Raw genomic sequence first — 24,589 nt, 5'->3', positions numbered from 1 at the left:
CTGGAATTCTGAAATTTTTCGTACTCTAATTTTTCAAACTTTTCTGATAAACGAGCCTTTGCCATACAAAAGTCGTGGCGGAAAGTATTCTGAGCTATTCTAGATATCTGCTGAAAATCCGTCGATGAAAGGTTTTGCTGTAGAAAATGTCGAGTTTTTGAAATTGTATTTCTTAGGAAAAAAAGTATTTTTTTTTTGTCTTTTGAAATGTTAAACAAAGACTGAAAAACAAACCACAACCAAAATTTCCTTTAGGATTGTGTGCCTATGTTTCGGCGGAAACGAAGAGAATTAGGAAGAATTCTCTTTACTCTACAACGCTGTAAAAATTCTTGTTGATTAATAAGGTTGGCGTGTTTTTTAGACAAATCAAAATAATTAAGAACAGACTTGGTCAAAAGCTCCCCGTAAGCTAGTCGTAAATAATAAGAATATGCTCAGAGCCTCGCATAGACTCAGAATTGAACTATATTAAGGACATTTTATTTTGCAATGGTTACCCTATAAAATTACTTGAGACCATTATAGACAGAAGACGAAAAAAGGCAGAGGGGAGTGCATCAGGTCCGCAAGTCCCAACAGTGACTGTCCTATTGGTGGATGATAAGAAACTTTTCACTGTTCTACCCTAAATTCAAAAATTGAGTGATAAATTGAAAAGAATCCTTGAAAAACATAAACTTAGCGTCGCCTTTAAAAATTCAAATATTACACAGAACTTTTTTAACAACGGCAAAGATAAAACCAGCCCCATTCTGGGTAGTGGTGTTTATATAATTCCTTGTTCTTGTGGCTGTTTTTATGTTGGTAGAACCCAACATCAATTGGGGGAGAGGTTATCTGAGCACAAGTCCTTCAATCGACAAGGCAATGAGGTTACGCCAAAGGCCTGAGGTTTTTGATTCCGCCTTGGTGCAACATGTGTACGAGACTCCACACCATTTCATTTTGTTTGACGAGGCCTCTATCGTTGCCCCCGTTAAAGGTCTCACGCAAGTTTTCAGGGAGGCAGTTGAAATAAAAAAGCACATTCACGAAAAGGTAGCTCTCAATAGAGACACTGGAGAAATTTTTCTAAGTCCCATTTATGACAAAATTATTAATTCTGATCGTTTTTACATACATCCACAAAGTTATATTGTGCAATCGAATAGAGTCTCCGATAACAATCAAACTGGAAAGCGATCAGCCTTTAAAAGTGCTTTACGCAAAATAAAATTCTGAAATGCCATTTAGACTTGTGTTTTTTATTCAGTTACCCTTTCACCGTTACTAGGAAAGGGTCGTCCAATTTTAGTTTGGTGTTTTTATTTTAAGGTTTGGTTTTTATATTTTTATCAGTTTTATTCTGCACTGAGGACGGTCAATAGGAGGTCTTGACCGAAATATTTTCATAATTTTTCAATTTTTTAACTTGCTGTTAATTTTCCTCGTTTCCTTTCTTCGCGATTTTTTGTTTAATATATATATATATATATATATATATATATATATATATATATATATATATATATATATATATATATATATATATATATATATATATATATATATATATATATATATATATATTATATATATATATATATATATATATATATATATATATATATATATATATATATATATATATATATATATATATAATATAATATAATATAATATAATAAATTATAAATAACTGTGATGGGTTGAGCCAGTTCTAATTATATTTATTTGCGTCAGCTAATACTTTCTCAAATCCTATAAGGACCTGGATGTTGAATAAAAGTATCTGCTCATTTTTATTTTTAGAAGCATCCAAATAAACATTAGGATAGGCTACATTTTCAGTGCCGCAACCCTGCAAAAATATTTGCAGAATAGGGACGGACAAATGTAAAAAGAAATGTAGGATGATGTCACATACTTCTGAACGCTATTGAATTTTTCACTATTTGTATATTTATGGTATTCAAAGTGGTGACAATGTCTAGTATGCCCCATCCTCACGTGGGCATTCCTGAACTGATCTCGTCCGTGGCACAGTTGTAAACTAAACAATCGACTTGGAGTCAACTGTGGTATCAAACAGTTCGTGGTAACTAAAAGTAAGTAAGTAGCGACTCGGCTCTGGGAATCTTTTTCTTCAACTGATCAGCAGCAAAAAAAAAATATTATTTCATTGTTTTGATGGAGGACATTAGTGTGTATTACACCAAACACCACAATCGAATCCCCGCTTGTTACGTTTCTTTTTTACATGGATCGTAAAATCTAGCTTCCAGCAACTATATAGTCTGCCCGGTTACACGGCAGAGGTAATCCCTTTAAAAATCAAACACGAGGTTTAGAAAAGGTTATCAACGCATTAACTTAATCAGCATGTCTAGTGCACGGACGCCACACTATTTTTTCCCATGTCCAAAGGTGAAATAACAGGGAAACTTAGTAATGCTTATCCATACTGAATATCTAAGGAAAGGCAAGGGAGGCTCTGTACAATTGACACAAGGAATTAGTTCAAACTATCATCAGTATCTAGCGACTCATTTTAGAGGGAAATCAAAAGAATTTTGGATTTTCCGAAAATTGTTCCTCATTTTTTATATCACTAATTTGGCTTAGTATAGGAGAAATCATTGATTTTTTTAATGAACGGAATAAGATATTTACTGCTTTACTCAACTCCTTAAATAGCGCCATAGATATTTTAAACAAAAGTGAATCGTTTTTAAATCGGAATATTGTGACTTGTATTTGTTTATGCTTAACTGTATTGTACATCCATACAAAAAACGTCTTTAATTTTTGTTTACAATAGATCATGATATTTGCTAGAGAAATAGAGAGTAGAAAAAAAAGGAACTTTGACTGCAGAATTATAGCAACAAAAGTGTATTTAGGTCTTGAAAATAAAGGCCATCATTGAATATAAAATTCAACAGGACAGATAAAAATTGTGCCCTTTTATAAAATTCATATATATTCATGTATAGTTGGAAACAAAGATCTCATATTAACAGACACCGAAAAATACTCTTTAAAGCAACCGTTATGCTTCTTTTTTTTAAGAATGGCAAGCTAAAAACCATTTCCGTCACATACAAACAAGGCCGTACCCAGAGGAAAGGGGTGGGTGGTTTGACCCCCCCCCCCCGAAATGTTTGTTTGACTCGTAAAAAACGTAACAAAATGCATATAAACAAATTTTGTATGCGTTTTTTTTGTGTACCCCCCCCCCCACCCCCCGAATTTTTTTTGAGTAAATATAAAAACCTTATATGCCCCCATGGCGTAACTTAAAACCCTTGCCCTGAGGGTTGGGGGGGAGTGTCCTCCTTAAAAACATATTTTCTATCTGGAAATCAACTAGCCGACGCTTAACAAAATGGCTATCTCAAAATTTAAATTGAATGGTTTTTGGGGGAAAGATGGGCGTGGGGGTGCTAGGTGCCCTCCAATCACTTTCGACTATTAAAAAGGGCACTATCCCTTTGAATTTCCAATCGAATGAGCCTGTTTTGAACGCCTTCTACAAAAACCTTATATACCCCCAGGTCATAACTTAAAACCCTTGCCCTGAGGGTTTCGGGGGAGTGTCCTCCTCAAAAACATATATTCTATCTGGAAATCAACTACGCTGAACAAAATGGCTATCTAAAAATTTCAATTGGATGTTTTTGGGGGAATGATGGACGTGGGGGGGGGGCTAGGTGCCCTACAATCACTTTTGACTATTAAGAATGTCACTAGCCCTTTGAATTTCCAATCGAATGAGCCTGTTTTGAAGTTTCTACGATATCAGTAGTTATAGTGTATACAGTTTCACGAGCACAAGAATATACAGTGCAGCTTGACGAGCACATTGCAAACAGTGACCAATCCCTTTATATTATAGACCTATAAAGCGATCAAACATATTTTGGAACTATGGTTGAGATTGTGTAATGCAATCAGACTGGTTTCGTTTCGTGGTAACGAACGGTAAGTAAGGAGTGATCCGGCTTAATAGTAACATAAACTCACAAACCGGAATTTTGATACCCATAGATACATCAATGGAATCAAATTTTTATGCTGATTTCAAACATATAAGTTTTATTAAGTTTAGTTTTTGCCCCTCAAAAGTTACGCGCCTGAGAAAATTTGCCTTATTTTTGAAAAAAGGGAGAAATACCCCAAAAATTCATACAACTTTAATGGAAATCACACCATCGGATTCAGCGTATCAGAAAACCCTACTGCGAGAGTTTCAAGCTCCTATCTGCAAAAATGTGGAATTTTGTATTTTTTGTCAGAAGAAAGATTACGGATGCGTGTTTATTTGTTTGTTTTTTTGTTTTTTTTACTTTCCCAGGGGTGATCGTATCGATTCAGTAGTCCTAGAATATCGTAAGAGGGCTCATTTGAACGGAAATGAAAAGTTCTATGCGATTTTTAAGTGACAAAAAAATTGGAGGGCAACTTGGCCCCCTCCCACGCTAATTTTTTTCCCAAAGTCACCCAATCAAAATTTTGAGATAACCATTTTGTTCAGCATAGTCGAAAATCTAATAAATATGTCTTTGAGGATGACGTAATCCCACACATTTCCCGGGGGAAGGTCTGGAAGTTACGAACTTTGCCCATTGTTTAGATATAGTATTGGTTAAAGGGAAGTATAAAGACGTTTCAGGAGGGATTTTTCTCTGATGTAGGGGGTGGGGGTTTTCGGAGAAGGGGGTTAAGGGGAAGGACCCTTCCATGGAGGATGTTTCCTTGGAGGAATGGACATTTTTATGAAGGGGCGCCGAATTCCCCAGCATTATTTAAAAAAGATCAGAAATTAATGAAAAAAACTAGTTTTTTCAACTGAAAGTAAGGAGCAACATTAAAACTTAAAACAAACAGAAATTATTACGTATATGAGGGGGTTCGTTCCCTAGTCAATACATTGCCTTTTTCGCTAAAGTTTTTTTTACTACTTTCAAAAGAGCTATCTATTCTAATTAACCGGCCTTTGTGATTTAGGGGTTTGTGATTCGAACAAAATTCGAACTTTAGCGTAAACAGCAAGGTATCAAATAGGGGGCAAACTCCCTAATATACGTAATAAAACATACGAATATAGAAGTTCGTTACGTAAATTACGTATTTATAAGAGAATCAGTTATCTATAGTAGACACACTTCTTCAATGAGGATATGTGAGGTAGACAAGAATCAATTTCTACAGCTAACAAAAGGAGATACTAACTGTTACTTCTCGTCCGTCTCGGGGACTGTACGTTATTTTGTCTACTCTGTCTGAGACGTTGGTTATCTTTTCTTCCATCTGAGCCTGAAGTTAAAGAAGACATTCGTGCATATGAGTCAGATGACCCTAAAAAAAGGAAAATATTAAGTGAAGAAGCGTAGCAATGAGTGACAAAATCAACGATCCCACTTCCTAATTTGGCTGCCCAAAAACTAGATGGGTCTCTAATTCGATTATTATTTACTAAGTCAACAAGTAGATAACATTATCGTGAAATTTCCACGAAGAAAATAGTTTGAATATTTGGAAATATTAGCAAAATAGGTTTTTTTTTCATTCATTATAGAAAGTATTGCATTTTTGTAATGATTTAAAATTAATTTTTCCTCAACACGGAAAATTATCCCCATGGAAACACCCCCAGGCCCCCCCCCCCCAAAAAAAATGTCTCTATGCTTCCCGATAAAAAATTCTATACGTAAACAATGGGCAAATTTTATAACTTAAAGACCTATCCCTAAAGGCTGGGGGGGACATGTTATCTCCAACGGCTCAGTTTTGTTTTTATTTTACGAAGATCAAAAATAAAATAAAATAAAGAGCAAACTAAAGCACGAACCGAGGAGAAATAGTCATATGATAAAAGAACTTAAAACGAACAAAAATTCGTATAAATGAATAGATGAAGTGCAAATTAACAGAAATAAAAGTTAATATCGAAAAAACTAGTTTTATAAAATTATCGTAGAATAAAAATTATGTAAGTAAAATTGGTAAAATTGGTAAAATAAGGTAAAACTGATAAAATAAGGTAAAATTCCTAATTAATTCCTTAATTCCTAATTAAGAGTCACTTACAGTTTTTAATGAATTTTTTAATGAATCCGATTTTCCTGGGCTTAAAAAACGCAATGCCCCTACATCTGGAGTTTCATCAATTTAATTAACTGTCTGTTTTATCCCTTTGGTAATCTTGTGCCTAGGGTAATAGCTCAGCAATTGGACGGTACCTGATTTCGGACCTCCATTTTTTAAAAAAAGAGTAAATACATTTTTTTAATCAAATTTACCATTATTTAGAAGTAAAATCTTATTTGTAATTTTTTCTACATTTAAACCTAAGAAATGTTACCCTAACAGCCTTGCATTTTTAAATACCCGTATTCAGCCACATTCCTCACATCATATATATTTTATTTTTCATTTATTTATAAAAGTATCGAATACAATCAAAAAAGAGATTTGTAACACTTTGGTAACTATGATTAAATAATCACTGGTCATAAGAGCGGAACATTTAGTCACTTTCACAGTCATTAAGACTGTTTAAAACAGGATTTGCTTGCGAATCTAGCTCCTCACCTTCAGACTTAGATTCTGGTGACCGTGCCTGTTCTGAAGCACCCCCCCCACCCTACCCCTAAACGCAAGTCCTTAGTACGGCTCTTAGGATTGTATATCAATTTCTACCTCCATCCTCCCTTTGTCTCTCCTTTAGAGCTTGTTCTGTATTTACCTGAAGATTCTTTCAAAACAACTGCTGAAATACAAGGGCGCCGTTAAACTAGAATAAGAATTTCTTATAGACAATGTTTTTTTAGATTCTGTTTTTAATTTATTTATTTTTTAGAGTTTCGGTTACAATTGACCCGGGTCGCTCCTTACTTCAATTTCGTTACCACGAACTGTTTGATACCCATAGTAGAAAATAAAATTAATTTAATGTTTTCCAGGAAATAGTTGGACCCAATTCCGAATAATTAGTTTCCAAAACACAAGCTAAAACAAAAGAATTTTAACTCATTAATTATAATTATTGACGGCTTTAATATTTTGGCTCAGAGATCTCGTCATGGTAAATTTATTTTCAAGTATGCAAGAACAAGCGTTTCTTAAACTATGCAAAAAAAAAAAATCTGTTTTATGTACTTTTTATTTGGCATTCTCGTTACAGTTCTGATTCTAGATGAAAAGAAATCAAAGCTATTTTATTTAAATATAGAATTAATAATACTAGGACCGAAAGACGAGGGGGGAAGTGGCAAATGTATTTTTCAAATTCTAAGGTGCAGGGCAATTTTGTTGTCTTTTGTTTTTCAATGAAAATACCAAAAATATTTGCAAATGAAAACACCACAAAAGGGTATTCTTCAAAATCTAGGGGGAATTGTTTACCCCACCCCCCATCGATAACACTGCTTAAAGGCCTGAAGAACTTGCACCATGAAGGGGTTAGTCTCTTGAAAAACTGCAAAATACAAAGGTTTCTTTATAACATTGGTTACTCAAAAGAAAAATCATTTTTTAACCCCCCCCCCCCATAAAAAGAAGAAAGAAAAAGAAAAAAACGAACATCAAGAATTCGATGGTTAGGAATTCATTTTAGTTCTTAGTGGGGTAAAATAAACAAAAATAAATTAATGAAATTGAATGGAACTTGGCTATATTATATTTTCTTCCTAAGTATCCTGTACACCATTCATGTGCTAAAATTTTACTCATTATTTGTATAAAAAAAGAAAAAAAAGTTTAGGAATTTGTTTTAAGCTTTAGTAAATATACATATAACGAAAAAATGTGAAACAAAACAAAAGTAGCCCAGCATTAAACTTTCCTCTGATTGACATTTTCTAATGCGGCACGTGTCCAAAATTTTATATTGAAAAAAAAGTGGTTTCTCAAACGCTAACCATCAATTATGTAGGACTAATTATTAATTGATTACTACAAAAAAAAACCTACATGACTTGCTTTCATATATTTGCCAGAATATGATTGCAATAATTCGTAAATTAGGAAATTAAGAATTATTTTTAATTACAGAAGAAGCATCCCAATAACCGGGAAGCTTGTGGGAGCTTGGGAAGCTTGTGATTATATAACAAATATGCAAATTCTAACATTTCTTAGTTAGTAATAATAGTTAAAAATCATATAAGAGTTTTAATCCGTATATTAGTCTGACCATTTTTTAAGTTAAAACTTAGTTTTGTTTTCTATTTCTAAATCTATAAGGCAAATAAGGTCGACAATGTCATCTATAGTTCGAGTCAACATCAGAAATTTTAATATTTCGTCTCTATTCCTTTAGTGATAACGCTTAAAGAGCTGTATTTATATTCCTAAGTTGATAATTAAATTAAATTACTCCGGTGAGATAAGCAGCACTTTTATATTTCAGGGACACCAATTATGGTGGGGGGGGGGGGGAGGGCAAGGATAGATTTTGAAAAAAATTGTTTTTTGTATTTCCTTTGAAAAAACACGACTGCACCTCCCTCCCCTCCTTCCCCTATATTTTGAAACTTATCTTCATTAAACGAAAATTGACATGAATCCGTGCCCCTGGTAGATTTCTCTAAGTCATCCCATCTCTTCAGCCTTATCAGCAATTGCAAAAATTACCATTGTTTTTGAAACTGAGAATAAATAATAACAAAAACTATATCTCATTAAGACTAGTCGATTTCTAATATTTTTCAATAAAATATGGGTTCATATGATCTAATGATAAAAATCTGTAGTCATCGATAGTAGCGGTTAAAATAGGAATTAATTCTCATAAAAACACTATAGAAGTAAAAAATAAGAAACAAAGACCGGATTATCGCCAATTTCCGCTATTTACTTAATACTAAAAATCCCAATTTTAAAATGGCCGTCACTCAGAATTGACCGCAAAATTTCAAGAGTCTGGCCTCTTATCGGTTTCCCATCTGTAAAGACCTTTCCACGAACTCTAGATTGGGCTATCGTTTTCAAAAAGAAGCATAAATCGCAGTGGAGGTAATAAAACTTGGAGATTCTAGCTGATATTGGAGTTTGATCGAATTGCATGTTCCACCCTCCAATTTCGTTCTTATATTTGACTTGACTCAGTGTTAACGATGGAACCTGGCCGCCAAATTTTCATAATCTGGCCTCTCAACTTTTCTCCATCTTTAAAGACCTTTCCACGAATTCTAGACCGTGTTTAAAATGAAGAACAAATCGCCGTAAAATTGAGCTCCAAAATGCTTGGAAACTTCCATCTGGCATTCAAATTTGATTGAATTGAATGTTACACCCCCCAATCTCGTTCTTAAAATTGGCGTGACTTAGGCTTAACGACAGAACCTGGCCACAAAAACTTTCATAACCTGGCCTCTCCACGAATTCTAGACCGTGTTTAAAATGAAGCACAAATCGCCGTAAAATTGAGCTCCAAAATGCTTGGAAACTTCCATCTGGCATTCAAATTTAATTGAATTGAATGTTGTCTTAGCTTCGTTTTCAGGATCAAGTAGGGCTTGGATTCAAGTAGTAAGTCAATCCTTTTACAGAGTAGGTTTTGGAGCCAAACCACGGGATTGGAACCCGTAGCTGAAAACGCTTATTGCTGACATTGCGGCAAAAACTTCAAAATTATTTTAAAATAAAAAAATATATGCTGAAAAAAACTCTGGAACTCCGTTGCTTTAGGTTTTACAATATATTTGTTGCTTTCTTCTCTAAGCCCGAAAACGAGACTTTTATGTCACTTGTTTTCAGAAAGATGACAAAAATAAAGTAAAGAAAGGCAATAATCGCGTACAGAGCAAAAACTTGTGCAACGATTTCTCCAAATTCATGAACTTCGGCAAGCAGACATGAACTTACACCAGGAGTTTAATAAAAAAAAAATTCACCTGAAAGTAAGGAGTAATATTAAAAATCAAAACGAATAGAAACGGCAACATAATAAGGGGAATTGATCCCTCTAAACACCCGACTATTCGCGCTGAAGTTTTTTAGTTGTTAAGCTTCTCATTATTCTATTTAAACGACAATTGTGTTTCGGCAGTCGTTCTTACAAAATCGGGACTAAATTCAAACTTAAGCGTAAAGATAGAGGTATTGAAGAGGGGGCAACCCCCTTCATATATGTATTTTTTTTCGTTTCAATGTTGCTCCTTAGGCGTACTTTCAGATGAAAACAAAACTTTTATTTTTATTTTATTTCAAATGTTTTTTAATGCCAGGAAATCCGGCTCTACCTCCACAGAAAAATCCCTCCTCTTCCCGAAGAGATCGTGTAGACAATTCAATCCCATCAAAAATTTATTCCGGACAGTTAACCTTAACATCTCCACGCATGAGATTGGGTCGATAAAGAGAAAGTTAAAATAAAAACAATTTTGTTTAGGAATTCTGACAAATCCCCCCCCCCAGTGTAAAATTTCCCCTCAAAAGTTCATATCCCGGAAACCTTCCCCATTGAAAGTTCTTCCTGTGGAAAATCCTCCTTCAGAAAATTCAATTCTTTACCCGAAAAAATTATACATGCTTCCCAATAACACATATTATACGTAAACAATGGGCAAATTTTATATTTTCAAGAACTTTCCCCAGGGACTGATGGAGGTAAAATTAACTCCAAAGACGAATTTATTGGGTTTATATACTATGCTGAACAAAATGGATACGGTATGTCTAAATTTTTATCAAACAATTTTTGATAGAAAAGAGCGTGGAAGGGGGCAAATATATGTTTTTTAATTTAAATGGCTGCTCTCGCCCATTGTGCCTACCCCTTATCATTTTAAATAGCTAAGGCCTCATCAAATTTTACAAAGTGATCTGGTTAAAACCAAAGATGTTCTGCTAAACCTGAAACGAAAGTTTCCGGACGTTTGCTTAATTGTAGGGTTTTTTTCTATCGAATTTCGATATTCAATAAATCTTTCAGTAAATTGTTGGTGAGTCCCACCAATATAGAACTTCCCACAAGAACAAGGAATTTTATACACAACACTGACTAAATTTCCCGGGGTTAAATCTTTCCCAGAATTAAAAAAAAAAATTATATATTTAGAATCAGCATTATAAGCCCATTCTTTGATACATTTATTGACATCAAAACCCTTTTGTCAATTGATCATCCCCTTTTAGTGTTCTCCAAAAGTTTCACCTTCATACTCTAAGCCTTACAAGTTGCTGCAATTGTAATAGTAGTTGGAGTAGTTTAGTAGCAGTAGTAGTATTGGTAAAAGTAGCAGTGGTACTAGTGTTAGCAGTGACATGCATATATTACCCTTTTGTCAATTGATCATCCCCTTTAAGTCTTCTCTGAAAGTTTCAACTTCATACTCTAATCCTTACAAGTTGCTGCAATTATAGTAGTAGTTGCAGTAGTTTAGTAGAAGTAGTAGTATTGGTAAGAGTAGCAGTGGTACTAGCGTTAGCAGTAACAGTCAAAAACGATAGCAAACACTATTTACCAAAATAATTTTCCATCATGGGCAGAGATATCCATTGGGGGTGGGAGGGGGGGGGGGTAAAATCAATAAAAAAAAACAATGAAAATTAACACTACGAAAATTAAGAACAAAAAGAAAAAGAGGAAAAATTAATAAGAAGCCAAATACTCTTAAGATTTATTTGAAGGTACTAAACGAGGTATCTTCAAATAAATAAAAGTATTTGGCAGACTAAGGGAAAGTATTCCGGACATTATGAAAATACATGGTTAAATTGGTATACTATTAATATAAAAATAATATAAATTGATATACGTATTAATTTATATTATACTATTAATATAAATTAATATCCGTGGTTTTCCATTTTAAGCCCGAGACAAGTATGATGAATCGGAACAAGTGGGCATATTATAATTGAGGCTAAGAAAGGCTTACTCAGTATCCCCGTTTTCATTGGGCCGAAATTTTCCTCGTTGAACTATATTGAATTTTAAACCCTTTTAGGGGGGTTGTATTAAAGGAGATAAAGATTCTGTTTATCCTGGAACACTAGTATTGTCTTAGAACTTATTTTAAGTTTTATAAAAATAAGTTTATAATAAAGATCAGGATATATAAAAAAAAACAAAAAAAAACAACAAAACTAACAAAGAAAAACCAAAACCTATTCTATTTACTTACATACACTGGTCGATTTGAGCCTGTTTAAAAAAATGGTAAATAAAATAACAAGTACCTAGATGACATGAATCAGTTGCTGAATTTCCACTTGCTATCCTCCAAAATTACCTTCTTATCTTGTATATTTTCAGAATTAAAATAATTACATTCAAACTTTTATTGTTTCCCTTTTCCTCCATCTCACCTTTTATCCATTTCAGTTATCAAGAAGATAATTTAGGAACCTCTTTGCTTTGCTTTCTTTCACCAATCGCTTTACAAGTCTTTTAGTGGTAAATTTATAAAGGGGTCCAAATACCAAAGCTAAGACAGTGACAGTAAGACAAATAACATTTTAGCTTATAATGAAGTCAGGAGTTGTCATCGTTACTACCAGGATTTCACTGTGCATTCTTACAGCATATCCTTTAGAAGAGGTTACATTCATACTGGATTCAAAGGTACTTGATTCTTGTGATAAGGTGGTGAAATTATGAGGAATGAGAAGGTAAGCGCTGATTATTGCAACTGGAATGTCAAATTCACGGTTTGCATCCGCAGGATATTCATGGCGCTTCCAAAAGGCCTTTTCAAATTCAAATTGAATTTCAATAGTCGAATTTGAAGGAACTTCAAGAACTACTTCAAGATGATGAGGTCTTATACGATCACGTCCAAGAACGAAATGGAGATAGTCTGGAAGCAACCTTTTATCTGTACTTAAAGAAATAATATTTAAGATGTGGCCATATAAACACGAAAGTACAAGGGTAAAGTTTCAAGGTAAATAATATTTGTGGACTCCGAAGCAAGTGTGTTTATCATCTGTTCCATAACTGTGCCACTTTCATGTCCACAACAAGCCAAAAACCGAGTAGCGTGCAACGGAGGTGGTAAAATATTATCATACAAAACAGATTTTTCATAGATGGCTCTAACACTCAACGGCCTATCGTAAGTGAATCTTCGCACGTCGTAGACAGCAAAATAAGATTTCAGTCCATTTCTAGTCCAAGGTAAAACTTTAGTAATAGGCAGTAACTTGAAACGCTTTCCTGTCTGATTCTGTGTTACGTCTATTTGAATTTTACTAATTTGTGCCAATGGACAGTATGAGTAGAGATCACTTCCAAAAGTTGATTCTAGTGACCAGTCATGTTTTCCAAGAGACGCAAGATTTATCACAGGGGGTTTAGTGGAAGAAGTGGAAGAAATTAGGGGTAAAGCTAGCTCTCATACTACGCCAGTGCATTCATCCGTTGAGCAACTTGGCCTCCAATTAACAGCCATGCTATGGCAGTTTGAACTGAACATTTTTGCTTGGTTTAATAACGATGCGAGTCCTTGTTTTGTGTCACAGGGCAACATCTTCATCCATGGGGTCAAATTTTCCGTACAAAAAATTCCACTTGGTACTGGTGCGTAGCGCCCAAAATCGCTATTAAACCGATTGTCTATTAAACTATCCGGTCCAAAAGCGAAAGAGGACTCAATAGCACAGTCACCGCTTACAAGGGTCAAAGAAGAGCAGAATAGTCCAGAAACACTGTTGGTCAATAGTTCCCACCTCTTATCCACATTTGAAACGTCATGCTGAAACCACGCATAAATTTCAGCACCAGTAGGTGCAGATCTTGGGGGGGAATCCCCATTTTTTCGTCCTCCAACATCCTTGAGTCAAAGAAAAATATAACTCTTGTGCTCTATAACGCTAAACTATTTCCCATAATGGACCCGGGGAAGTCGTAGCTCATTAGGTGCCCAGACTTGAGAGGAACTAGTTCTTTTGAAAAGGTTTCATGGCAACTCACCAATCTCAGAATCGTAAAGAAAACCAAGAAGAGCATAATCCATTTCACAAGTAGCTCTGCAAGCCACATTTTAGTTAGTTGAGCAACTTGTTTGAAATGCTGTGTCGTTAGAACTATGTATTTTTTGCGGCTTTGCCATGTCCAATGTTAAATAATATGACTTGTAAATAAAGTAACACATTTATTTGCAGTTGTTTTCTTCTTTCAGTGTGCCTTACCCTACGTATGAAATGCACTGTTTACCGTTTTGTCTATACAAGATCCTCAGACAACGTGTTTCGTTTATGAAAATTTTGTATAAATTGGAATAACAATTTAAAACAGGGATGTTATTTTGCATCGGGTCTTGCTCTCCCCAAAAATGTTCTAAAAACAAATCCACAGCTGGGGTAGAAGGTTTTCATCTAGGTTGTCCTTGTCATCTAAGAAAATGTATCGAAAAGTTGAAAATGTTTAGCATCTATTTGGAAATAGTCTTTGAAGGCTATTGTAAACTGTTTCACCTCCACCCCCATTTTCCTCCAAAATAGAAGCGACAAAGAAATAGAAATGGATGGCTGTGTAAGTTTGCACTTGACCAATTTAATGAATTAGTTTTCATTTTAGGTGTCCTTGGTACTTTAAGGCTATTACCGTTTATTAGTTTTTGTTTTATTTTATTTTATTTTGTTTTTTGTTTGTTTCAGGTTTTTGTGTTTTGGGTGCTTGGTTATGGCCCCATTATTTCCTCAGACCTTGATGGTAGAATGAAAATTTGGGGTAAGTTAAATGGTTTAGTTTCTCTCGCTTCGTTCTCTTGCCCGTCTTTGATGTTTGATAATGGTTGAGATAAATTTGAATAGATAGGAGGAACTTGAAAGTCGTCGTGTTGATTTTTCACAGATGAGTGAGGGTATCATGAATGAAGACCAGGTGGAATGAAGAGGGTGGAATGAATGTCGAGTGTGCTGACTCAAACTATGTGTGCCTGAATGAATTGAATGAATGGAAAGTTATGCAGGAGCTGAAAATGTATGGTATAAATTGTCTTTGTTTAAATAGTGCGTTTAATTATATTAATAAAGTTTCATCTAGGCTGGAGCCTCATGTAATGGCTTTGACAGAAACTTGGCTGAAAGACCATAACTCTTCATTATTGGATATACCAGGTTGTAGGTTGTTTGTTCGGAATCAAGTGGAAAGACAGCATGGTGGCCTTACAATTTATGTGAAAATTGGATATAATGTTAAGCCAAGGCCGGCTTAACATATTAAGCCGGCCAAGGCCGGCTTAATATTGCTGTATATCGAGAAATGATTTTGAATCAATGGTTTAGAGGTTTTATTGTCTGGGCGGAAGCTATTTCTTGTTGTTGTTTATAGGCCCCCTTCAGGAAATGTGGATGAGTTTTTGGACCTGATGGATAATATACTGGATAAAATACCGGATTCGCGAGTGCCTTGCTTTATAAGTGGTGATTTTAATATTGATTTGAATAATGTGCAAAATGTGAATTCGAATGCAAGAAGTGTTTTGAGAATTATGTATAGTTATGGTCTTCCCCCTTCTGTTAATATTCCAACTAGAATGTCTGGAGCTTCTGCATCTGTGATTGATAATTTGTTTTTGAATGTTAGTTGCAATTTGTCCCAAGTGTTAGTGAACGACGTTTCCGATCACTGTGCTATTGTGATCCGTGCAGCTATTAGTTGTTGTCGTCAAGGAGATGGTGTGACTGGAGTTAAACAGCCTATAATTGATAAGAAAGCTATATATAAATATAGGACTAAACTTTCGAATGAGTCATTTGAATGCCTTGATGGTAATGATTGTGTTAATGATAAATTTGGTAAATGGTATGAAAAACTGATTCAGATGTTATATGAAAGTCTAAAGTTCAAACAAAAGCAAACACGTTATGACGTTGCAAAGAAACCACGGATATCGAAAGCGCTACTTAAATCGATGGATATAAGACAAGAACTCTATGAAAAGTTTACTAAAACTGGATCTCAATCAGATAAAGATATTTATAAAAGTTATAATAGAAATCTTAACACCCTTTTAAGACAGGCTAAAAAAGCTCTACTTTGAAAATTCAGAAATAACAATCACAATTCTGCTTGCAAAGGGGAATAGCATTGGACCAGAATTGTTGCTGCTTGTCAGGCGACGGATAATGGTGCTTTCACACTACGCTGTAGAACCTTTCACACAAGTGCAACTTTACGATTCATTATGTGATGTTACGGATCAAATTTGTAATGTCCATATTTCTTCTGTCGTGGCCGTTATTTCTCATTGTTTTTTCTTGTTTTCCTTTAAAAAAAAGAAATAATTCTTAGTCATTCATAGATCGTGTACGAGGCAGAATTAGAGCCCAGGGTTGTCGTTTGGGAGGGAGGGGGCAGTTCCCCCCAATAATTTGGAGAAAAAATATTACATAGCCCATGGCCCTTGAATGTCTGGACATGGACCACTCTTGTCCCCTCCAATAAAATGCTGGATCTAAGCCCCTGTCATCAGCTCTCTTAGCCCCAAGCCCTATTTGCAAAGTAGCATATAATATGGGAATTCTGAATCTACTCGTTTAGTTTTTGTAATCGTTTTGAACATCCAGACAATAATAGCTAAATAAACGATGTTTTTCTTTTATCCTTTTACCTTCATCATTTCAATCAATCAATCATTTTATTAATACCAAAAAAAAGCTATTACCAACGTAAAGTGGTTACTAATTTTCGTCGGATGATTTGCCCCCAACCACGTATTGCACTCCCGGCTGAAGGCATTGAATAATGAAATCGGTACCAGTGCAACGCAGATCCTTGGTCAGTTCATCAGCTCATCAAGTTAAAATCATCATTTTAAAAGAGAAATTAATTCTTCGTTTAATGCATTTATAAATTCAATCTGAGATTTTAAATGCATTTAAAATGGGTAAAAAGCAGCGTCCTTAATAGGAGAATAGTGCAACTAGCTGAAACGCGTCAGTCAACACCTTATACCTGAGATCTTAGATCTTTCAGTACCTCCAGAGGCGCCTAGGGCATCGTCGAGGAGTCTCTAGTCTTCGCGATAAGTTGCTGCCGCCATCACATCTTCCCACTCGGGTTGTAGGAACGTGTTAAGAGAGCGGGGATCTAACTTATGTGTCCTATCCCCACCTCTTTTAGTCTAGGACACAATAGTACGACTCATGGGCGTATGCAGCATATTGTCTAGGGGGGGGGGGGGCAGTCGATATTGTGATGGAGGGGGAGATGAAGTTATGTCGGCATGGGCATACGTAGCTTTTGCCTAGGGGAGGGGGCGGCCACTTCTGTGATGAAGGGTGGGGGGAGTTGAAGTTATATTGGCAGTTCACAAAACCTTATATTGCCAGCAAGTTCTATCATGCTTATGAAATCCTTATTAATAAGTAATCACCAAAAATTATAAATCATCAATATGCTTCAGCATTAACCTTCTTGGATTACAGCTAAATCTTTCCAAGACATTATGGATGATTGCTTCTTGTTTAAATTGAATAAATTTATTTGAATAAATTTCTGTTTTTTTCCAGTTTTTCAACCGTCTACCTTTTATCAACTGTTTTTCCAACCATCTGCTTTTTCATCCATATCTAATGTAAATTTGAAGGTCTAGGGGGGAATATGCCCCCCTGCCTCCCCCTCCCTACACCCATGGTGCGAGTATAAGTTCCAAGCTATAAAGTCTATCTTAGGAATAAATGATAATAAATAAAGTGTTTATTTGGTTTCACCTTTTTGTATAGAAGTTAACGGTAGTAAAAAAGAAAATAAATCTGACTCGACTTTTCCCCGATAAAGTAATTACTCGTTTTTAGAAAATGCTCCACCGACCACGCTATCTGATAATATTAATTTTTTGCTGGCGAAAAAAAAATCTCTGCTTGATTTGATGAAAATTGTTCCCTTGAGAAGGAAAAAATTGTCTGCTATTAATGACATCAGCACTCAAGTGGGAAAAATATCGAAATGACATTTAAAAAAGACTCGTGTTTGTCAGAAGAGTCTTTTGATTTATCTCCTTACAAAGAAAAAGCTTTCTGGTCACAGTAAATAATTTGTTCCTAGAAAGTGAATATAGCCTAAGAGCTTTGGAGGCACCCAAGCCCTAGGTTAGATTAGGTTACGTATTTAATATATGCTATGCCCCCCCCCTAATATGCAAAAATATAGCCCACATTTGCTTCTGAACTATTATATTTTCATCGTATTTTGTTTTATTTCATTAGCATTAACCAAACTTCACTTCTCGCGTGTGTTCCAGCTAGCCGATAAGTACCAGTTTTTTTATTATAAAAAGAGGGCATGTTTGATCCTGGGTCTCCAAAAGGGCTTAATGTATTAAGGCGAAACTTTAAGCAAATGTTGAGAGGGATGCCGAACATAATCAAAATACACCATGTGCTTGCTGGGTGTCAATATGGAATATCAGCATCATCTAAAGAACAGGTGAGGGTATTAAGTTTTAAATTCCAGGGTATGTTGAGGGATAGTTGAAGAGTGAAGGGATGGTAAACAACCTCTCCCCTACTCCTCATACATTTTAGGTGCCCCGCTGCTCAACACTGATCGAAATTTTGAAATATTTATTTTGTTCAAACATGGCAAAAGGTCTAATAACTATGCCTCCTTGTATGACTTAGCCCCCACAGTCCCAGTGCTAGGATTGTAAATTATGCAATTTGTATATTGGTTACATGCAGTATTAATAATGAGGAAAAAAGCAAATGTTTGAATTTGGGTGTATCCAAATGGACAACGGTATTACCCTTTCACGGGTACTGGTCAGTTTTGAGTACAATTACTTTTAACCCTCTCTATACCCACGGTTGAGCTTTAATACACGACTTTTGTTATGCCATCTGCTTGCCAACACTTGCACAAACCTCCCAGAAGAGACATCTAGCTAATATGGTATGTTCTACTCTGGCCATTTTATTATAATTTTTTATATTTAAGTTTCCAAAAGGATTTCAAAGGTAACTCAACTCGGCCCTCACCCTATCATTAATCTGAGGATATTGGAAATTGTTTAATGATCGTACTGACAGCTCCTTATGAGTATGCTCTACAGTATATTCTTGCTTCAGACCAAGCCGCCAGAGGGAAGGAACCAAAACTAGTGACAGAGACGACGGTGCTATCAAAGGAGCTGCAATTTGATGTCTCAAATTTGCAAGCCTCAAATGAGATGGTTACTTCATCTGCAAGCCCATTTGCCCCTACAGGCTTGACAATCTTCACTGAATCACCTCAAACCCCAAGTCCCACTGAAACAACCGTAGGACTAAAACCGGGAATATTAAGAGCCATGTGGACGTCACCCTCATCTATTGGCTCTGAATATTTGGAACTACCGTAATCGTTCGTTCACAGTACTATCGGCATTCGAACCAACCAACATCGCCTACTTCTACTACGTTTAATCTGCAGTTACCAGCCACTCTGTTTGACAACCCAACCCCTCTAAAACCTAAAATTTGCACCAGTTGATGCCGTTATTGCCATTTCGATGGTTCATTTTATCACCTTCCAACCATTGATTAGGGCAGCACCTCCTCCCTCCCTAGTGATGTCTCTGAATATCCACAGCTCCTGCCAGATTTTCACGATCTTCTAGTAGATTAATGGCTTTTACCATTTTTTGAAAAGGTAATAATAATTGTTAGGCTACCTATAATAGTTAGACAAAAATTTGGGCTATATATTTGCACACTAGGGGAGGGGAGTAAAGTGCAACATATATTAAATAAGTGGTTAAGATTTACCAAATTATGTTATTCAGTTACAACTAAAGTGAATATACCAGTTGATGCCTTTTTTTATGATCTTTACACATATAATAATCATTTTTGTCAGAAATGAATTTTAGCCAACACCCCTATATATACCAACTCAGGGTATATATTTGCACATTAGTGGGGGGGGGAAAAAGTTTAAACTTACCTCTCATTTACATCAGAAATAAAATTACCCCCACCCCCCTAATGTGCAAATATATACCCTGAATTGCTACATATAGGGGTGGGGACTAAAATTCATTTTCGAAAAAAATTATTGTTATATTCGTAAAGAGCATAAAAAACGCATCGCGTGGGATATTCAATTTAGTCATAACTCAATAATATGATTTGGTAAATATTTACCAAATAAGTAACCAAGGTATCGTTTTCCTCCTTAGCCCCAAAAAACAATAGTTTAAATATTGTAAACGCAATGATAAACCACGCTTTGCGATCCATTTATCTATTGTCAGATACCCGTTTGACTAGTTTTCTTAGGCAAAATATATTGTGTGGGTACCAGCTAATCCATAAGTACCTAACTATCATAGTCAGACCTAGATTTACGCATGGACCCTGGCTAAGGGGAGCATAATGCCAAGGGGCACAAAAAAAACAATGAGGGATTTTTTTTCTTAACAAAAACTGGACTGATGTGGTTTATCGTCAAAGTGCAAGGTCCACTTTGCTGCTGCGTTGCCTATTCACTGAAAAGCGATCTTAAGACAAGACAAGAATATGATTTCCCTTTTATGAGTCCATATCGAGAAGAATGTAGTTTATTAGGACCTAATATAATGGTCTACTATCAAATTTTTCCAAAAACGGTACTGAATACAAAAGCAGATGAATATTGATGAATATTTCCAATTATGAAAATTTTTTTAATAGCTCAGAAAAGCCCCATGGGTTGGTGATAGATTAAAAATTGGTATCAAAAGAGGGGAAATGCTTTCTACTATCCACTTAACAGTTGCAGCTGATTATCTCAATTCATCAGAAGAACAATAATTTTTTTTGTCTTGACGCACAATTTTTGAAAAAGTAAAGGAACTTTTTGCAAGTTCCTTATTACCTGGAACAAGGGGAGAAATCAGATTTGTGTCGATAGTAGACGAAGTCTATAACCAATAATCCTAAAAAATCACCATAATCATCTAAAATATCTTTTGGTCCTGTAATATTTTTCCATTTATTTCCAGGCAATCAACATTAGTACTTTTACTACTATAAGGATGTTTTTTTTTTAACTCTCCTTTTTTTTCTCATATCAGATTTATATTTTAGAAATTCATCAATATAATATTTACTCTTTGCAAAAATATTGTCTATTTGCATCATAATATTTTCATTACAAACCTGACGCCGATTTGTCAACTGAACTTTCTGTGAAGAGCATTCTGTCAGTAACAGAAGAAGGACGAAAATATAGTGACAAAGTGGAAGTATTCTATTAGATCTATTTGAAGAATAAATGCTTGTATGGGAGGATTTCGGTAAATATGACTGACCAGATGGCCCTTCCACTTTCTGGTGCAATGGCCCTTCCACTTTTTCTAAACTAAACTATGGTTATCTCAATAGCCATACTTTTTATCTAATTTTCAAGCCACCGGGGAAAAAGATGTCATCTTTTTTGAAGGTTAGATAATTTAACTTGCTAATGTTTTTTTTCAAAATCAGTCAATGTTTTCTCAGTCGGGTGGTAACTTTTGGTTGTTAGGCTTAAATATAATGAATTTTAAATAAAGCGAGAATCATGCATACATTATAATCAAAAATCCAGTCCCAGAAATTTATTAGCTTTTAGCAAATATCAACATCATCCTTTTTTTCTACTCAAAATAGACCAGTGTAAATTCTCAACAATAAGAAAGAACTAGGAATTTACCCAAAACATGCAAAATTGTTATTAAAAGAATAATTGACAGTCCACTTGATAATTTAATTTTACTTAGTGGTAAAACGCGCCAAGTTTTAATTAAAACATAACCTCTTTCCATTCATTTGTTGCACTGTTTCGATTGAATATGCTAAATTATTAGTGCAGTAATAATTCTTCACTTCCTGTCAAATTTTACCAATGTTATTCTGAAATAATACCATGGAACTTTTGCAAATCAGATTTAAATTGCTGACTTATTATTTTACAACAGTACCATTCACGCAAACATCTTATCTAATACAAAATTGTAAATAAGTGACTGTATGCCGCTTAGAAAGTGGGCTAGAATATTTTCAGGGACTGCCTTTTCCCAAACTTCAAAAGGAAACTCCTCCGTTTAATCAAAAAAAGAAAAAGTTGCAGTTTCTGACAATACAAGTTTCTTGAAAACTGAATGTCTCTTTTTCGACACAAAAAATGATTTATCTAAGATTTACGTGAAAGTGGGTGTTGGCTTTTAGTTTTATATAATTTGGCATTAAACAATTTATTAAAAATGCAATTTTTTTTTACCATCAAAACATTGAAATTGACTATTTGGATTAAGAGGGATTTCTTTCTTGCCAAGGAAGGTGATGAGTTACTACAAATTGGCACATTATCTATCAAAAGCTTGACATTAGGCTATGGAGCAAATTGGGCAAAACTTTCCCTGTGTTAATTTCCCTATCTGTGCGTTTGAAAGCAGATTGACATGACTACCTTCTTCTTTATCTTTTTTTGTCATACTTTCTCTGTGGCTGCTCAGTTTTTCAAACGGAAGAATTTTCTGCTCGGTATGAGGGAATAAGTGTAGCACCGTACAAAAAATCTAATATTCCTGTTTTTTTTTCATCGAAGCGCTAGTTTTGCATAATTTATGTTACCATTCAGTTCATTTGCACTAGTTTTATACATATATGCTGCATAGGCTGTGAAGCAATAATGTGTGTTCGTTTTAAGTTTCAACTTCGCTCCTTACTACGCTCCTTGTGTGTGTTTTTTTTTTTAAGTTTGTCACATTTAAGAGAGCCTTAAATAAAAAGTTCTTCGTTACAACATGTTAGTAGAGAGTAAATTCTGTTATTAGAAACCAAATTATATAAGTTTTGCTCATAATATATGCGTTATCAGATTCCAATATTAGCGGTGATATAAATTTCTTTCAAAATTGGTTGATTCTATATTTGCTCATCAAAAGCTATTAGCATACAAAAATGTCCATGCTTTTTTTTTAAAGAGGTTAATAAAAACAATGTACATAAAAATTAACCTACTATAAGAAAAATAGGAAATTTGCTATTTTTCCGATGAAGGATGGTCATGTATGTTTTTGTTTATTTTTTTTTTTCCAGGGGTGATCGTATGGAGCCAGTAGTTAGCAGTCCATAAAAATGAATCGAGGCTGTTTATACAGTTGATCCAGCAGTTACAGGGCATCTTATATAATCAGTTGCACACCAGCTATTAGGGTGTAGACCAGCAGGAACGGCAATTGGGTCGAGGGGGTAATTTCAGCCTATATTTCTTAGCCCCCTTCTCCCTGGGTTTTGAAAAAGGCCCTTCTCTAGTATTATCATTGAAATGTACTTTTTTCTTGGTGTTTTCATTATAAAACGGAACAAAATGTTTCTCCTAGATCTTAAAAATATATTTTGCCCCTCCCTACGCTTTAGTGAGTTAGTGCGCATAGAAGCAAGTAAATTCTTTTATAGAAAGAGCTAAGGTGTCAAAATCTAATTTCTTTGACCCACATTTTCAAATTTGCTGTGACACATTTTCAGATAAATTGGATGAGAACGAGTGAAGTTTCATTAGAAAAAGAATCTTTTTCAAATCGAAAGACTAAAACTTCAAAAGTTTTCAAATTGAAACTTAATTTAACAGAAACTATGTTATACATGAGGACCCTCCACCCTTTACCCTACATAGCTTACGCTAAAATTTGACTTCTCCCAATATATCAGAAACGAATGCTCTAGAAACGGGAGGGAAGGGCAATTGGGATGTGATAACCAATATCTTCCCTGATTTCTCAAGAATGAAACATTTGCTTTAAACAATAAAACTTTTAGGTCCAATATTTGGAAAGGCAATTGCTGCATAAAGCTTTTGCAATTACCCAACCCTGTGAATAAAAAAACATTTGTGAAAATAAAAGATGAAAATTCTAGGTGTGCTCAGGGGGCTAAACCAACCCCTAAGTGTCCTTTAGGAGGGAGAGGGGCTCAGCTCCAATATACAAAACTGGATTGGACTCTGTTGGATCCATAAATATTCCTATAAAATTAGAATACGTATGTTTGTTATTCTCAATAACTGTTTCACTAAAAAACTATAGAACTTTAGAATCAGCCGGGAGGGGCGAAGAGAGATAGGAGGTAGCAGGGTACTGTCGCACGCAGGGCACATTCTTTTAATTTAAAGTTGTTATCTAGCTGTTTACTTTATTTGAATTTTTTTTTTTTTTTTTAGTTTCGAGAGATATGAAAAGTCTCTTAAAGATTTCGCAAGTCTCTCAGTTTTCAGGTTGAGCCGAAACATAGAATAAGACAAAACAAAACAGGACAATTGCCGTGAAACATCCCCTAAAATGATTTGAAAAATACTTTCCATCATAGTCCGCTCAGGCTGCGCCAGTGTAGGAAACAAAGTAAACAAAATTGGAACATTAGTTTTACCCTCAAGACAACTCCTTATGATCTGCCACTCTAGTTCTTGATTGTTTGGAAAAGGCTTCTAGGGGAATCGTACAGGTCTGCACGAACATTTTCTTGGTCTACTAAACGAGGGCTAATGCTACGTTTGTCCTATGCCCATTAATGAGTTCATTAATTACTCCATGTTCATTAGAATAGTGTGCTAAATATTCTCTATAGATAACAAGGGTTAGGTAGATTGCCTACATGTTCACCTAAAAGCTAAGGATGTTTGGGGGTTCGAAGCACACAACAATAGTAG

General features: G+C 35.0%; 1 protein-coding gene and 1 pseudogene across 3 annotated transcripts in view; both read right to left on the bottom strand.

Moving 5' to 3' along the window:
- LOC148941600 (uncharacterized) overlaps positions 1-24,589 on the bottom strand; it is a 140,757-nt gene that overhangs the window by 75,258 nt on the left and 40,910 nt on the right. The gene's annotated exons all lie outside the window — the stretch shown is intronic.
- Positions 12,316-13,978, bottom strand: LOC148941601 (GPI-anchor transamidase component PIGT-like; annotated as a pseudogene).

This window comes from Artemia sp. Qi Xiang Cuo, chromosome 18, assembly GCF_049724085.1.
Source record: "Artemia sp. Qi Xiang Cuo chromosome 18, ASM4972408v1, whole genome shotgun sequence".
Classification (NCBI taxonomy): domain Eukaryota; kingdom Metazoa; phylum Arthropoda; class Branchiopoda; order Anostraca; family Artemiidae; genus Artemia; species Artemia sp. Qi Xiang Cuo.
Note: the sequence above shows the minus strand (reverse complement) of the source record. Positions and strands in the feature narration are given on the sequence as shown.